Here is a 17,051-nt window from a genome sequence, read left to right as displayed (position 1 = left end):
ACATTTTTGAGGGTGCAAAACTTTTGAGCAATCTGGTAAAGGCTCCGGGCTCTCTCTTTAGAAAACCACCTCTACCTGTAGAGTTCTGCATATAATTTCTCAAAGGAAATTACAGGGGACCCCACAGGGGCCACGAGCCCGAGATATGCACACCTCTTTTGCTGTTGGTGACAATGACTGTCTCTCTCAGACCGAAGGCCAGACCAGAGCTCGTGGTGCTTCAGCAGAGGTCACCCCAGGTCAACCTGCAGCCTGTCAACACTGTTTATAATTAATTTCATCACAAACTAAAGACAGACAGAGGCTCTACAATACAACTCACACACAGAGAATAAGCCACGTGTAAACAGCTTCACGGGTGATGACAAAGAAAGAAGGCAGAGAATCGAGCTGGACATACAAGGAGCAAAGCCCAGGGCTGCCCAAGGGTGTGGAGAAAGAAAGTGTCAGAACAAGGAACCCTGCCCTCAGCCAGGGAGACGGGGACATAGCACCAGTGTGGGCAAGACAGAATGTGTGTGGAGCAGGCAGCCGGGGAGCGGACCCTGGTCTGGGGCACCAGACAGCGGTGGCTACAGGACAGACAAGGCCCCCAGCCTTACGTCTCTGCTTCTTCCCGGCCAGATGCACAGCTGGGCTCTGAGGCCTTTCAAGTCCCTAGAGCAGAGTGGAAAGGGGGTCCCAGGCATACCGCACGTGGGACTCCAGGCCCCCCTCTCCCCCATGGGGACCTGAGCATCGCGGCTTGATGTCCTACCTGTCAGCAGTTCAAAGACAAAACACCATCAGACCCAGGTCTGCCCCTTCCCACCAAGCCTTCTGCTTACCTCCAGGAAAGAGGGGCCCCAAGTTATTGACTCAGGTCAGTGGATGAGGCTCACCACTCCTCTGACCCTTGTGACCCTTGGAGCCAGAGGACAGCCTCAGACCAGAAGGGCACCCAGCATGAGAAACAGCAGTAATGAATGTCAGGGGCAGAATGGCCCCCTGGTCACATGGATGACATGCTCACAAAGGAGCCACACGCTGACCCTCGGGGCCCCTCACCAAATGAGCACAGGGAGGTCCAGGGCAGCTAAAGGACTTGCTGGAAGTGACGGGTTGGGGAGAGGGAGCTCCAAGATGTTTGCACGCCACCTCCTCCATCTCAGTGGGTAGTGGGGGTCCAATGGCTGCTCGGCCCAGGCACAAGCCCCAGCCTGTATGCCCCTGTGGGCCTGGCTCCCCACCCATGGCTCAACAATCAGGCCAGGTACGGGTGACCAAACCACAGCTGATCTGGCGCCTGAGGATTGGCTCAGAAAAGTGAGTAGGTGACCCCACCAGCTGCTTCTGAGAACTGGAAGCCGGAAACTCACAAGTGGCCCTGGGGCAGGTCCTGCCAAGGGCTGCTGTGCACCTGCAGGTGGCTGTTTCTGGGCCAGGTGTGCACTGGTGAGCAGCAGAGGCCAGTGACAGGTGCACAGGTGAGGGGGCCACACAGTTTCTAAAGAGCAGCTTCGTCTCGGAGTCTGAGAGGACCCTCAGAGCACTTTCTCTGGGCCTTTTCAACAGTCCTGCCCTTTCTCCTAAGGGCGGATCTGGTTCCTTTTTAGTCTCTGAGAACCTTCAGAGACACTGGTTCCATTTTTTACAGATGAGAAAACTGAGGTCCAGGGAAATTGATTTACTCGACATGCTGTTATGCCCATAACTGAAATTTGTCTATACTCAGGAAAGAAGTTTAAAGTCACGAGCTCTTTGAGTAGGTATTTTTTCTGCATGGAGCAGTGGTTCTCAACCTTCCTAACGCTGCGGCCCTTTAATACACACTTCCTAGGGGTCGCGACCCACAGGCTGAGAACCGCTGGACTGGAGAATGAACTGCCTCCTCGTGTCCCCCCCCAAACTGCAGTCTGCTCAGTCAACATTGAATAATCAACTAACAAACCCAGGGCTTTTCTGATTACACTGGAAGGGTCTTTAGAGAGTCAAACAGGTTTCAGCAAGGGATTAGAAGGTTCTTGAAATAACAATGGGGGACTCTTTCTTCCACTGACACCTTTTATCCTTCAGGTATGTTATAAATCCCTCCTGTGTCCTCTGACTGGCCTGCCTGAAGGAGAGTGAAAGGCAGGCTAGTGACGGGGCTCAGAGGCCAAACCTTTTTAGAAAGCAGATGTTGGCTTGGTGCCTGTAGCTCTGCATTGGGGACCCAGTGCGATGGTGCCAGAACCAGGAAGGGTAGGGCGCCCGCCACATACACTGAGACAAGGGTTCAAGCCTGGCCAGGGCCTGCTAAACAACGACAACTGCAACAACAACAAAATAGTCGGACGCTGTGGCGGGCACCTGTAGTCCCAGCTACTTGGGAGGCTGAGGCAAGAGAATCGCTTAAGCCCAAGAGTCTGAGGTTGCTGTGAGTTGTGCCACTACAGCACTCCACTGAGGAGGAGATAGTGAGACTCTGTCTCAAAACAAACAAACAAAAAAACAATAGAAGGTAGATGTCAATTTCAGTCTGACGTGTTGCTGGGAGCAAAGCTCCGATTTCAGCCTCCTCTGCCCAGACTCCCAGACTCCCCTCACAGCTGATGACCTCCCAGACCCACCTGTGCCCTGGATTTACGGAGGCAGCATTGACTTTGTGGGCATCTGAAAACAAAGGTTCTGAGAGGTGTGAGCACAGCATCCTTACCCGACCATCTGCTGAGAGCTGAGGACACTGGGCATAGGTGCTCTGTCCAAGGACATTTGAGATCTAAGATCTCTGCCTCAGATGTGAGGCCCCAGGACTTGACCCAAGGCAAACCCAGTAAAGCAATTAGTGGTTGCCCGGGGGTGGGGGCGGGGCAACAGGAGCCGTGACTTAGTGAGGACTCCAGGAAGGGTGAGGAAACTGCTTGGAAACTAGACAGGGTGGTTGTTACCTAACCCCAAGAACACCCAATGCCATGGCCCTGAGCATATTTAAATGGTTAGCTGGATGTTACATATATTTCACCTCAAAATCAAAACGAACAAAACCCAACCAAACTCGCACCCACAATCAGAAAAGTCTGGGGACCCTCAATCTGAAAAGTGACGCCTGGCGACTTCCCCCACAAGTGCATAGTCAGCCCAGGCACTCCGGCAGAGGGCAGTGACCGCAGCTGGCGGGCACCCTCCAAGTATCCAAGTCATTTCTCAGTTGTATCCTGAACTTTTCATGTAAATTTGCAGCACTAAAAAAAAAAAAAAAAAAACGATTTCATATTTGTGGTTCACAGTTGATTCCTGCTGGCTGGCTGGTGCAGAGGACACAGCACTTGCCTGTGTGGCTGACCTGTCATTCCAGGCATGGGCTACTTTAGGGGAACAAAGAAGTCACTGGGGGGTGGTGGGGGTGCACGCGAGCCTGGGTGGACGACAGGCCTGGGCTTTGCTACTTCTTAACAGCAACAGCCCGCTGCACTTGACCCTGAAGGAGGTACCCGCTGAGTCTTACGTTCTTGTCTGTACTGGGCAGGGAGTACAGTGTTCCCTGGTGCGAGCAGATATGACACACAGTAGGTGGTCACCGCACTACTGTGGGCTGGAGCTCACCCGTCACAGAGGGCAGAACCATGGGACACTGGCGAGGGTGACACCGGCCAGGGCAGCCCTTCCAGGCCTCGTCTCCCTACCTTGGTTGACACTGTCTCCGAGGAGCTACAGTCTGGGTTCTGTCATCTGCCTCTGGGACGAAGGTCACTGGACCCAAAGAGAACTGGGATCCTTCTAGTTCCCTCCATAACCTTGGATAGCGATGACCATCAGCATGGGAATGAACCATCTCTGAGGTTCGTAACAGTGGTGCCAGGAGGAGGTTCACTAACACCTTAACCCCGTGTTGTGGGACCTGCACGCAAATCACAGAACGAGGCACCTGCACAGCTCTAGGCCCACAAGCTGAAATCCTGGGATGCTCTGCCTCGTGTGACCCTGAGGAAGTCAGACTGGAGGTCTCGAGAAGCACCAAAAAAACACTACATTTAGGTTTCGAGATAAAAAGCTAAAATAAGAATTGGCCCGACGTGTTAACAGCCAGTGGACAACCTCTGTGTGCTGTGACGGTCGCGTCCACCCCGACGTCCCCCAGAGCTGCGTCCCCTTGCCCTCTCCAAGGTGAGTCTGGGTGAGCCTCCCTCACCTGTAAGGCCCCCTCCTTGCAGATGGGCAGGCCCTACTGGGGTTCATCTTGGAAGGCAGAGCCTGTCCCACACTCCTGTGCCTTCCTGCAGTCTTCTTGTGCCCCAGTAATCCTGGTACAGCGCATGAAAAAGCAAACCACATATGTGCCATCCAGGGAACCGCTGGAGCCAGGGAGCCCCCCCTCCAGTAACTTCCTCCTGCCATGCCCAGGAGTGGGTCTCCTCTGGCCTAGCTGTACCCCAACAAGGTACGACCATGACAGGCCCACAGCCAGCCATGCTGCATAGAGGTTTATTTAGAGAAGAACCAAGCCACAGGGCTTGCCATCTGATCTCAGAAACCCAGTCTTTCTGTGGGGCCAAAAAGAATGCGAGGAATGCGGATGCCTTTCAGTAGGTTTCACTGAACATAAACACGCAGAGCCTCCAGGGCCAGGGGCTGCACTTATAAGGCAAAGAAGGCCGGACAGGGGCCTCCTGCCAGAAGCAGTCAAGGCTCTGAGGCCTCCGTGGGTGGAACCCTGACCCCGGGACCAGGCAGCTCCTGAATCCTCACCGTACCACGTGTGAGCCCGGAGTCTCAGCCTGCACACACCCAGCCCTTCTCTCCATCCCAAAGCACATGCAGATTCCGGAAAAACAGAGATTCTGAACAGGAGGGGTGTGAGGACAAGAAAAACAAAAGCCAATCAGCTATCCTCAGCGTAAAGACTGAAATAAAACCTGAAATAATTCAACCAGGTTTTGTCTGCTTTGATTTTTTTAGAATTCAAACCCAACCCTGAAAGGAAGCCTGGTCTGCTGTGGCTTCTCCACGCCCCTCCTGGACCCTGCCTGACTACAGCCCATCCTCCCACTTGGTAGGGGAGGACTCTCTGGTGTTTTTAAACACATGAAGGCTGTACCAGGTGAGGGGACGATCCCAGCTGGCTGGGTTGACAGGATAACATTTCTCCGGATGCAGCCAAGACAACATCCCGGAGCATTTACCAGAATGCCACTTAATCCCGGTCTCCCTCAAACACCAGCCAGCACTTCCTTTTCTGCCATCAAGTTCCAGGGACCATGTGCTCCCGAGTCCTGGTGGAGGTGACCTGCTGCCATGAGGCCGGGCACACTGTCTGTGCCCCACCTCGCCGCTGGCCACCTCTTCCCTCAGAACAGTGGCTCCTTTGTGCCCACACGCAGGGACAACCAACCAGGTTCTGTCCCACGGCTGTCAGGGGAGCGAGGACAAGCTGCCAGGCTGGTTTCTCAGCAGAGTCAGAACTTTCCATTGGTGACAACAGAAAAGGAATTCACTGAAAACAAACAGGGACAAGGAACTGCTCTGGGAACAGGCCAGTGCCAGGCTTCTGAGCCGTCACGTTGATGGCAGCTGACCTTGAGCCAGGTGACGTGTGGGCTGATGAGGATGTGCACAGAGAGCCTTGAGGGAGGTGTCTGCAGCGTGTGTAAAGGTCAAGAAATGTCACTGAAAGCTTTGGAAGCTACTTGGCCCCCCTACACCTGCTCTACATGTGTTTGGGGCCTGCACACCCCTTGCAACACAGCGGCTGCTGCAAAGCAGGCCAGGCATGGAAACCCATTCAAACAGCACACGTATGCCCACCTGGCACCGCCTGGCTCTCCATTGCAGAGGGAGAGAGAGCCCAAGACCCAGCCTTCCACCAGGACAAGCAGGAAACACAAGCAAGGGTCAGAGTCTCACTCAGCGAAGGCTCACGACACTACCTTCCGAGCAGTGGCTCGCTTCCATGGCAGGTGACACTGGCAAGAGACGCTGCCACATAGTCCAGAGGCACCTTCTCCTGAAGTTGCATCGGCCCACTTCCTGGGCCAGCTGCCCCCATGACCAAGCCTGTGACCATTCTGAAGGGCCAGCCCAGGCCAGCACTCCTGTGGGGATAGTGATGACTTGTGTAAAGCAGTAGCCCAGCCCCGCCCTGCCCAACCCTCCTGCCCGCTCCCCAACAAACCTCAACCTGTGACAACAGCTCACTGAGCCCCCAAACCTGAGCCTTCCCTTAGCCACTGTCACCTCTGCTGCAAAAACGGCTGTATCGGTGCAACAGACGATGACATAGGCTGGATCCCAAAGACGGGCTATGGACTCACTGCAGTGGGGGTGGGGGGATCTCTATCTCTGTCCTATGGTGAGGACACCACTATAGGGCCCCAGTCTGTGACAGCAAGAATGACCAACAAGGACGAGTGGCTGGCATGACAGAAGGTGCCACTGCATCAGGATGACTTTCTAGATGGAGTGACAGAAACACTCTGGGCCTGGGAAGGGTACCCTACACTTTGTCGGGCTGTGCAAGAGGGTGGGGAGGAGTTCCTCCTGGATGTCGTCCCCGATTAAGGCCACTTAGCCCCCCCGGGACAGAGCCCAGAAGAGACCTGAACTCGTGTGAACATTTAACACGCAATTAAAAGGAACACCAGAGCCACCCAGAAGACCAGAATCACTCCCTGTGATGCTGCGACAGCTGCCTGGTTTTCGGGACAGTTTCCCCTTTAGGGCTTCAACTCTTATCCAAGGGTCAGATGAACTCCAGCCCCGTGAAGGAGCGTGCAGGGGAGAGAGGCAGGGAAGGAACGCGCCTTGGGAATGAGAGGGACCTGCTACACGGATGAGCAGAGTGGAAGCTCCACTAAAATTAACACACACCGTGAAAAGGGCCACCACATCCACAAATGGCCAGAAAGACAAAAATGAGAGGTGGAGAAAGGACGGGCAGGGCGCAGAAAGCAAGACGCCACCCGCGCCCACCAGCTACTGAGACGGACGCTCTGTCGCCCTCACTCGGAGGAAGACACGCTGCTACGGAGTCCTGCAGGTGCCTGTGGCACCTGTGCACGTCCACAGAGCAGCGGAGGACCTCACTGTGGCCCTGGGAAAGGCCTGCAGGAAGTGGACCCGGGAAGGAGGGCGGCCCCGAGAAGCAGGTTCATGGGCACGTGATGTGCTTCTTCAGACTTCCCAACTTTTCCATTTTCTTCCACAGTGAGTGTGTGTTTCTCCCTTATCCTTTCTGATTTTTATTCTCCTTGGGTTCCCTTCTATCTTTTCTATTCTAACCACCCTAGCCTAGGTCTCTACCCCAAATTCTGAGCAGGTGGAAACACTGCTGGCCCCTTCCTCAGCACTGGGCCAGCCGCGGGCTCCTCGCAGAGCACCGGCAAAGGACGACAGCCTCAACAGGGTCCTGTCACAAGTGGCCGTGGTTACTACTGCGACAGAGTGGAAACTGGGGGCGGCCAGCACGTCCAGTGGAGAGAGACGCTCATCCCCAAGGACTGTTCTCCCCACCATGCAGTCCTAGTATCAGCTCTAGAGGGACCTGGGAAGCGGCCCACTGGGCCCGTGTTGGCAGCCTCCTCTACCCAGGGTGTGACAGTAGGTGTCATGTCCCTGCTCCATCAAGCACGCCCGGAAAGGACGCAGCTGCCTCCCCACAGGCACTGGCCAGCCTTCCCTGGCAGTGGGCAGCAGGGCTTAGGCCACAGCCTGCTCAAATGCCAGGTCCAGGCCCAGAGCCCACATGGCAAAAATGTCTGTCCCTAGGAGGCAGAGGGTGCTCGCCGTGGGCACCGACCAAGCCATGGAGCTCCCAGAGAGCAGCTGAGGGAAGCTTAGAGAGATGAGCACAGGTGGCCGGCAGCCTGTCACTGCTCACCCCTCCCTGGGCTGCCCAATCCCAGCCCTAGGCACAAAGTAAGTGTTTGCTGAATACCTTGTCTCAACTCCAAAAAGCTGCCAGGAAGAGAGAGGCTGCAGCATTTCTAGTAACCTTATTATTCCCCCTGTTCTGAGTAAAGGCCTGCAGGCCCCTTCATTCGTGCAGGTTCTTTGGGTGGACAGACTTTACTTACAGCCCAAGGGTCATGATGCTGACTTGTTCTTCATCCTCACCACATAAATCCCTGCAGGGTCCCTGGACAGGGAGACCGGGTAACTCACACCTCACACCCACACGGAGGAGGAGCCCAGTGCTGCCAAGCTGGGCTGAGTCACAGACCTCTGGACCTCGGAACACACAGGTGCAACTCAGCACCATCAACCAGTGGCATGGAGTGTAGGGGAGGGAAGAGACCTGGCTGTGACTGTCATGTGGGGCGGTCAGGGATGGCTGGATTAGGGCCACAGGACTGCTGGCCCTTTCCTACCTCCCTAACTCCCACCCTTCCAAAAGCCCAAGGTCTCCAGACAAGCTCTGGCTTTCCTGAGGAGAGAGGGGAGGGGCTTGACCTTTTGGCCAAGTACTGTTCTCCCACGGGAATTGCCACACCAGTTTGGGCCTGTTGGTCCTCATGTCCCTCAAAAGAGGACAACGCAATGGAGTGTGGGTGGATCAAGTTAGCATAAAGTCTAGAAAATGCTTAATTCTCTGGTTGTTTATTTCAAGAAATATCAATGTTGTTATCAGCCAGAATTTGTGGGAAATCTCCATAAACCCTAATGCCAAGAAGAATCCGTCATCTTCTGGAGGATCCGTCATCTTCATCAACACAAGTGTCCTCTCTCATGGTCCAGGGAGAACAGCATTGATGTCCCTGACGTGCACCTGTTTTGGTGACAGCTTACAATCTCAGCAGATGACAAAACTATAGAGTTTACCCCTCCTGGGAAGGCCTGGAAGGCTGACAGATCAGTGGTGGGAGGCTCAGGGTTTGCACCCTACCAAGTTTAGACAGGACACTGCATTCACACACAGAGATGACAACTCCGTCCTAAATCCTCATTCCAGGACAATCATCAACAGGACACTCAGCTGTTTCCTCCACTTCCCATATGTTACAGATTGAACTGTGTCCCCCAAATTCACATGTTGACACCTTAACCCCCAATACTGCAGAATAGGCCTAAGCCTATTTGGAGATAGAGTCTTTAAGGGGGTAATCATATTAGGTCATTGGGGAGCCCAATCCAGTTATGACTAAGTGACTATAAAAAAGGGGACTTTGGAGACAGGTGCGCACACAAGGAGAGGCCAGGTCGACAGAGATGGGGTGCTGCTTCTACAAGCTGGACGCCTGAAGAAAGGCCTAGAACAGCTTCTCCCTCACAGCCTCAAGGAGCTGGCAGACCCTCAGTCTTGGACTTCTAGCCCCCCAAACTGCGACATGATAAACTTCCACTGTTCAAGCAGCCCAGCAGTTCAGGGTTCTTTGACGACAGCCCGATCAAACTAGTGCGTCATATCTTAGATCTGTGTCATACTGTAGATCCTGTCTCTGCAAAATGAAGAACACACGGCCTGGCCCTGTCCACCCCAGAGGGGTCTGAAATGCCCTGTGTACTCCTCACTCACCTCCAGCTACAGCACCAAGAGCTGGTCCACACCACAGGCCCAAGCAGGCCCCCCGGGGCAAGACATGCTGGCTTCCTGATCTCAACAGAGCACACAAGATGTTCTTTGTACAGACCACCTCGGTACGGGCTCAACAGTCTGACCCCATAGTTAGGTCCAAAACATAGTTAGGATGGCTTTGGGAAAACTGGAAAACTCATAAGCCTATTCCTTAGGCGGCTAAGATACCAGAGTAGATGTCTACATGTCCCCTGGCCAAAGAACTCTCTGCATCCTACACCTGCTGGGGCCAGATGGGATCCAGTCTCTCCCACCCCTACACAAGTGCCCAAGGAGCAGAACTAGATACAGGCTGAGTGTCATTTACCCAAAATGCTGGAGGCTGGAAGTGCTTAGGACTTTGGAATATTTGCATACGCACGATGAGGTATCATGGGGCTCAGACACAAGTCTAAACACGATATATATTTATGCTTGCTATACACATAGCCTGAAAGTAATTTTATAGCATATTTTTAATAATTTTGTGTATGAAGGAAAGTTTTGACTATAACCTGTCACATGAGTTTGGGTATGGAATTTTCTACATATAGGTGGCTCAAAATGTTTTGGGTTTGGGAGCATTTTGGGTTTTGGACTTTCAGATTAGGAATGCTCAACCTGTGAATTTCTGTCCTGTACCAGAGGCTAACTTCAGCCACCTACCTTCCAGTGACCCCTGAACAAAGGAGGTCTTTATGTTTTTAAATAGTTGGGAGGGGAGAATCAAAAGAAGTCTTTTTTTCATGAGGTGAAAATTATATGAAATTTAAGTCTCAGCATCACCATGCGCAGCCCCACCCATTTTATCAAGGTGCTCTTGTGGTGCCACGACAGAGCAGCTTGGACAGAGAGACCTTATGGCCCACAGAGCCGAAAATGCTTCCTCTCCGGCTTTTCACAGAAAAAAGTTTGCCACCCCCTGTTCTCTACCAGTCCTACTGATGCAGCAGGCAAAGGGCCGGGCGGGATGACGGCTCAGGCCGGGGGAAGTGGGCAGTCACCTGGGTGCGAGGCTGGATGCCAGCACTGTTTGCCAAGAGGGCAGCTAGGGCGAGAAATGGCAAGGGGAAGGAAAGAAAACCGGTCAGAGAGGGAGAAAGACTGGGCCCAAGAACAGTCTCGAGTTTTTTTCTAGAGCTGGCTCCAGTCTCAAAAGAAGGGAGGCGCTGCGGCTCCTCCAACAGCACGGTGACGCCCATGTCCTCTGGTGGCTGATGAGCTCAATCGGTTCTCACGCAAGTGACACCAAGACTGTGCTGGGATTTCATGGCCTAGCATGAGCTTAACCCCAGGTTTTTCACTGTTTATGGGGGAAGATGATTCTACTCTGAAAAAACCAATTTAAAAAACTGAAAAAACAACACTCTGGTAGACAGAGAAAGGCCTTTCTATAGAATGCTCTCAAAATCAACACTGTGAAAACTGTCGACAGAGGCTGGACCAGTCAGTCCCCAGGCAAGCACGGACGGTGCAGCTGAGCGTCTGAAACGCTACCTGATGTGTGCGTCAGATTTTCTCACCCAGAATGTGGAACGTACCTTTCTAATGATTATATGAAATTTCAAATTTTACAGAGAAAGCGATAAGGAACATGATACACCTTCTTTCTCCTGTATTAGAGAAAGAAACTGAACACTAAGCACAAAAATCGGGGAGCAGTGTCAAGACGGGTGACAGCCAAGTGTCCACCAGGATTCCGTTTGCGTGTTTATCCATTCATGCCACTCACGGTGCGGTGCCTACCTGGGACCCGTGGAGCACCGAGTCGGTGACCTAGCTGACACTGAGCAGCCACCTTCTCTGAACATCCTTCCTCTACAGCATGGTGGCAAAGGAGGTGGAGGCCTCCATTTGCCTCTGGAATGAAGACAGGACGGTGAGACACAGGGCCTGCCACACCTGTGGCTGGACGGCTGCCCGCTCCTCCCCCCCCCCAGCTTCTGTCTCATTGAATGGACTTGGTGGTCTTTGCTAAAACACTTTTTCATGTTTAATTATTACATAAATAGTGACACCTGGACATTAGCCTAGGCAGAGAATTTATGACTAAGACTTTAAAAGCAGAGATAGCAAACACCAAAAATAGACAAATAGGACTTAATTAGCCTAAAACGATTCTGTACAGCAAAAGAAATGATCAGAGTGAAGAGACAACCTATACAATGGGAGGACGTTTTTCAAACCACCCATGCAGCTGGGGACGGAGGTCCAGAAAACACAAGGAACTCAAACAATGACAACAACAACAAAAAACAAATCGTCCCATTAAAAAGTGGGCAACGGACCCAAACAGGCACTTTTCAAAAGAAAGACAAAGAAACGGTCAACAGGTATATGAAAAAATGCTCAATATTTCTAATCACCAAAAAAAAAAAAACAAATTAAAAACCACCATGAGGCATTACCTTCTTGCTGTCAGGATGGCTATTACTAAAATGACAAAAAATGACAGATGGTGGCCAGGCAGGATGCAGAGACAAGAGAATTCTTACGAACTGCTGGTGGGAATATAAATCAGTACAACCTCTACGGAAAACAGTGTGGCGATTTCTCACCCAGCAATCCCACTCCTGGGCATCCCCCCAAAGGAAGAGAAACCGATACGCTGATGGGTTCAGACGTTCATCACAGCATGACCTGCAGTACGTCACAGAAGTAACCTGAGTGTCTGCTGGTAGACAAACAAAGAACGTGATACTTTTACACCATGGAATACGATTCAGCCATGAAAAAGGATGAAATCATGTTTTTTCTAGAAACCCAGTAGGAATTAGAGATCATTATGTTTACTGAAAAAGGCCAGGCGTAGCGGTCAAATATCCCATGTGGTTACTTACATGTGGACACTAAATAATGTGTACACACAGAAAAATGCTCACTATTTCTAAGAGTGGAATAACACACAACGGAGACTCAGAAGGGCATAAGGGTAGGGTTGGTGTGAGGGGTGGGCGATGAGACATTCAAGAGGCAGATATCCTGCAGCCCCGACTTGACCACTGCACAATCTATTCGTGTAACAAAACCACATAGGTACAAATAAATCATCACACAAATAAATGGCCGTGAGTGAGACAAAAGCAGCTCCAAGACAATTCAAGTGGAAGTGGAATTTTTAAAAAAGCCTCCATAAAGGTGAATCACTTCAAAAAAGCTGCTGGCAAAGTAGATAACATTAAACATTTGATGAAATACAGCAGAACTCTAGAACTCAGGACGCGGACTGCAGGTGTTGGAAATGCACGAGGCTGCGGCTGCGTCTGAGGTCCACAGAGAAACACCCTGTTGCACCAACATCCTGAAAAGACCTCCCCCGATAGTCAGCCTGAAGATACATGCACACATGGCATTTTCCAGTTTTCAGTTATTCCTCTAGGCCTTGACTAACTTTTTCAACTTGCTGATCAATTTACTCACAGACCTTCAGAGTCTGCCCCAGTTCACAGTGTTGGTCTCCTTCCTCGAGTCCTCACCCCAGCACCTCCCACCTTAGCAACAGTGAAGAGGCAAGAGGGAAAATCGCAGCCCTTCACACTGGTCCCAATTACCCTCCACCTCTGACTCACCGCAGACGAAACCTTCTTGAATATTCAGCTTTGAAAGAAGGTCAGCGACTGCCTCCTTACTGCTGAACTGTTCGAAAGCACAGGCAAGGCTCAGCACGGTGGGTAGAATACTCACTTTATCAGAGCATCACATGACTTGTCACTCATTAATCTGAAGGCCCATCCGAGACCACCCCATTTGGATAACAAGCCCTGCCCTCAAAGCAAGCAGAGATACTGAGTCAGACAGGGAACTGCTGGCGCGGCTGCTGAAGCCCAAGACAGACTCTAGTACAGATATAAGACCATTCTGCATTTGAACAGATTTCCCCAAAATGTATACTCAGCTTCGAAACCTCCACACAGAGAGTGGTGTGGCGTGTTATCCAGAAATGCAAGACAGCTCCCAATCTCAGGGGACATCTTATTTCAATAAAAGGTTGTTTTTTTTTCAATTTTTAAATGCAAACTTGAAAAAGCCAGATCGATGGCTGGCTGCCTGCTGTGGTGGCTGCACTTTGGGAGATGTTTCAGTTGGTGGTCACAGGACTGGGCGCCCACAAGCAGACCTAGCAAAGGGCACAGCTACACGGAAACTCATTTTCCTTAGCGATGCCACAACCTCCTGGCTTCAGCTCAGGTCCCAGTGAGAACACACCAGACCATGCAGTTACTGGGGACCCGAAGCAGGTCCTGCCTACCATCCTGAGTCTCCAGCACAGCCATTCGAGCCTCCTGGAGCAGGCTTTCCACCCAGGGCCTGCTCTGGGTGTTTATTTATTCTTCCCTTCATCATCAGGAACCATAAACTAGGTGTGAAAGGTTAACACAACTGTAAACACAGCGTCAGGTCTCACGGCTGGTTGCTTATTTAGCTCAAAGGGACAAGAGATTAAACAATGTCAGCCCATCACTCTGTCATCTCGCAAATCCTCATCCTTGTATGGTGCAGAGACTGCTGAGATAAATAAGAACGTTGAGTCCTGTACTCAATTTAGAAGTTGGACAAAACAGGTACCAGAATATAAGACAGAATAGAAAACGGAAGATGGCGAGACACCAAGCTGTCCATGTGCGTGGAGAACCAGATGGAGGGAAGTGGCTCACGTGCAGAGAAGGGGCCACCTGGGCCGGCCAGGGTCGGGGGGACATGCATGTTATCCGTGCTCCCCTCTATTCTCCACAGATTTTGACTTTTCCTGATGTTCTTCTAAGCACCTGATGGTTCGTGCTCAGGAAGGCAGACCGCAGTAGCTGTCCCAACTCTTGTAGATGGAGCTGAAACATTCACCTTTGACGAGGAGCACAAAGTGAGGCCTTATAGAAGGCCACGACGCAGTGGACCCTCACGCAATCAGCCTCTCTCTCGCTGTCAAGATATTCTCCAAGTGGTGGGTGTCACCTGCTGGGAGCCCTGACTCGGTCTGCATGACAGAGGTCGGGCTGCGGAGAAACATCTGCTAGGGCAGTCCTAGGATTCAATGGCCCAGCCAGCCCATAGCCAGAGGGACAGTTCTAAGCCATGTTCCCGTGGTCCTCAAGAGGGTTCTCAGCATGATGGAGCCCCAGTGGCTGGTCACAGTCCCTCTGCTCAGCAGCTCACCCTGGGTCTGCCCGTCCTCTTCCCTCATCTCACCCTCCCTGTGCCCCATTCCTGCTTGGTGGGATCCATCAGTCACCATCCTGAAAATATTAGCACCCAAGTCCCAGTCTCAGGCTCTGCTTTGGGAGGTCATCAATATAGATCTACCCCAGGACTGTTGGGCCTTTCGGCCGGGACACAAACATTTGGCTGAGTGAGAAACACACACAGTGCCATTGAGTTCTGGTCACAGCAGGCAAGCTGTTCCGGATTATCAGAAACTCCCAATTTAGAAAGCCAAGCAAGTATTTCATTTCATTTCATTAATATGAGACATTTATACTCAAGCTAAATATGGAGAAAAGCAAAGGTTATTTATACCCAATTGCAATTTTTACATTGAAAATATATAAATTCACTGTGGGTCACCTTCCAGGGGAGAGTCACAGCCAAGGCTCATGGTTCCCAAAGATTCCTGATCCTTCGCTCGGCCGGGATCTGAGCTCAGACTCAGTGGCCCAGCCCACATGGCAGCATCAGCAGGAAGCCCACGCTGACACGTGTCAGAGGCTCTGCGCCAACGTCACCTCCTCGTGACCCCCCTTCAGCCAGTGGTCCCCCTTATCTGAGGTTTTCCTCCCCACATCAACAGTGATCCAAAAATAATCAAAAATCCCAGAAATAAAAGACACAGGGAGAGAGATCATACTCACATAACTTTTATTACAGTATGTTGTTACACAAATAAGTATTCTATCTTATTATTAGTTATTGTTGGTAATCTCTTACTGTGCCTAATAATTCAACTTTACCATAGATATGTACATACAGGCAAATTCAGTTTGCATAGGGTCTGTAACGCATCTCCCAAAGACGAGGAGGAGCTAGTGTCCTGCCTTCTTATCGCTGCTGTAGCAAATTACCATAACTTTGGTGGCTTAAAACACATTTTTCTCCCTTACAGTTCTGGAGGCCAGCAATCTGAAATCTGTCAAGTATTGGCAGAGCTGGTTCCTTCTGGTCCCTTCTGGAGGCTCTGAGGGGAGCATCTGCCTCCTTGCCCTTTTTAGCTTTGGTAGGCACCAGCATTCCTGCCTCCCACCCCACCCCCATCTTCACAGCCTGTCCCTCCAGCCATCTCTGCCTCTCTCTGACAAAGACACTTGTGCATTTAGGGCCCATCTAGATAACCCAGGGTAATCTCACCATCTCATCTGCAAAGTCCCCTTTGCCAATAAGGTACCACTCACGGGTTCTAGAGATTAGGCTACCAATTTATCTTTTTTGGGAAGATGGATGAGGGGTTACTCAGCGATCACTCACTGCATTATAAACAGCATACCTTTTCCACCTCATTCCCCCACCCGCCACTCGTCCGCCACTCTTGACGTTCTTTTATCTGTCATTTCTTTTCTCTCCCACTACAATAAATGCTCCATGAAGACAGGGATGTTGTCCTGTTCACCTGAGCACCCGGAACCCCCTGGGATATAGCAGGCTCGGTAAATGTGTTGAATTAATAACTTCTAGAGTCTCCACTAAGTACAGGTGCAAATGCAGATAAAAAGAGGCACTCGGGTTCTCAAACACCAGTGTGCGGACAAGAACGAGAAGCACCTGGAAGGGGTTGCTCTGGACCAGCGGTTCTCAGCCTGTGGGTCGCAACCCCTTTGTAACAATGAAAATGCACGGTGGTGTTAGGAAGGTTTAGGACCCCCAAGGCATCAGCGTCCCACTGTCCAACAAGCTGACCCTGGGGTCTGAGGGGCAGGAAGCCACCCTGCTGCTCCCTCACTGTCCCCAGCCTTGAGGCCTGCACCCAGCACAGAGTGACATGCTGCTTAATAGTTCCTGCTGCCTCAACAGAAAAGAAAGCTTCCCAGGCACCTGTGAGCTGCAGCCTGGTTTGGGATCCTCGCATCCTCTGCCTCCCAGCTGGTCTCAGTTATATCCCTCCACCAAATGTGCGGTGCCGTGACCTCACCTCCAGCAGTAAACCAGCTTACGCACACCAACCCACCTGCTCCTTCCTGCCCATCCCTTCTGGAGCCCGGCTTTCCCTGCCCCATTTGGGGTTTTCCTCAGTTTGGCCATGCCCCTTGAGTCCAGCCTCCTCAGTGTCCACTGGCAACTCCCTTACCCTGGCCGGGTCAGCTGCCCTACCCTGAAACTCTCCTGCACACATACCACCCCTCCTGTTTTTCCTACTAAGGGGGGAGCCTCCTTAACCCCCTCCCTGGCTCTCCTTTGGAGACCAGGTCACCAGAGGGCTTTGAGCCCCTGTTCCTGGGTCTTAGCCACAGTCCCCTCCCAGACATGCTCAGACCCAGGCCACATCCTCCTGTGGGAAGGTATCTGACAATCACCTTTGCTCTCCAGGGAAGATAAGGGCTCCATTTCTCCTGCGCCCTCC

At 51.9% G+C, this 17,051-nt stretch overlaps 1 protein-coding gene across 1 annotated transcript in view; it reads right to left on the bottom strand.

The window, feature by feature from the left end:
- The window catches only part of SH3BP4 (SH3 domain binding protein 4), an 85,169-nt gene that overhangs the window by 42,551 nt on the left and 25,567 nt on the right, over window positions 1-17,051 (bottom strand). The gene's annotated exons all lie outside the window — the stretch shown is intronic.

Source organism: Nycticebus coucang, chromosome 7 (assembly GCF_027406575.1).
Source record: "Nycticebus coucang isolate mNycCou1 chromosome 7, mNycCou1.pri, whole genome shotgun sequence".
Taxonomy (NCBI): Eukaryota; Metazoa; Chordata; class Mammalia; order Primates; family Lorisidae; genus Nycticebus; species Nycticebus coucang.
The sequence above is the reverse complement of the archived record's forward strand: the minus strand, read 5'-3'. Positions and strand labels throughout refer to the sequence as shown.